This window comes from Typha latifolia, chromosome 13 (genome assembly GCF_019914945.1).
Source record: "Typha latifolia isolate L0001 chromosome 13, TyphaL0001v2, whole genome shotgun sequence".
Lineage (NCBI taxonomy): Eukaryota > Viridiplantae > Streptophyta > Magnoliopsida > Poales > Typhaceae > Typha > Typha latifolia.
The window spans coordinates 4,083,948-4,085,186 of NC_133098.1; positions in this window are offsets into that span (position 1 = coordinate 4,083,948).

Genomic DNA, 1,239 nt, shown 5'->3' on the forward strand with positions numbered 1-1,239 from the left:
TCTGATTTAGGTGAAACCAGAGTCATAGAACCCTAACTTATGAACAATCATTTAAATTTTTATACTTTTTTAAAGTTCAGATCAATCTAGATCTGGTTCATAACACACGACTGCCTCCTATGGTCTTCTCCATCCTTATTGGCCATTACCTCATTCTGGACACACCCTTACAAGCCTTGGATGCAGCCCTAATTTAGTTGACCTAGGATTAGTCTAAGCGGGCTCATCGACTAATCTAAACATTCTCATGTTCGAGCATTGTCCAAGTTGAGCTCTATTTATCCCTTACTAGGCTACGTACTACTCTAAAGGATTCACTTCTAGGTTTTGATGAACATTGTTGAGGCCAGATGTGGCAAAGCTCTAGCCACCCTAGCTCAAGTTCCAAACAGCAAGCATAGGTATGGTCATTGTTCATCCTCCAAGTTTGAACAATGATAACAACTCTTCCCTCTCTATTAATAATAATAAAGAATTTCCCTTCAAAATAATGAATGATCTACCGTCGAATTAGGTTATATGTAAAGCTATCATATCTTCTCTAGTTTCGTACTGCATTAAATGAAAAAACAATATTCTCCTTCGAAATCAGAAAGTAAGGCAAGAGCAAATTAGTCGAGGAGTAGTAAAATTTGGTGATTCTACATTCGAAACATGAAAATAAAATTTACAATGTGAAACTTAACTTTGGATTTTTCCTACAAATCTCTTACATTTGCAAATCAACTTTCCTTTCATTGATATATCTGCGAGGAATCAACACCTCCAGTTATCTTATAAATTAAAATATTAAATATTTTACCACTGAAATTATTAAATTCTTTTAAATATGTGATCAAATTTAATAATCATAATTAAATCTAAACTATATATATATATATATATATATATATATATATATATAACTTTTGCTCTTGTATAGATTGTTTATAATGGTTCAAAATTCTTACTAATGTTGTCTAATATCATAGCAGAAGAAATAAAATCTTTCTAATCTAGATATCATGGATTGCTAGCCATCTAGGGGTGGCAATCTAGTTCTGTTAAAGCATGTTCGGGTCGGACACTGACGTCGAAACAATAGTAGTAACTAGGTCTTGATTAATTAGACCAATTGGGCCGGCACAAACCCAACTCGGCCCAATCCAAAGGCTAAACTCGTCATTTCATTCCGTTCTTCCCACTCCTTGAGCGGGAAACCAAAGAATTAGGATTCCAGCGCATACCCTTCTCCTTGAT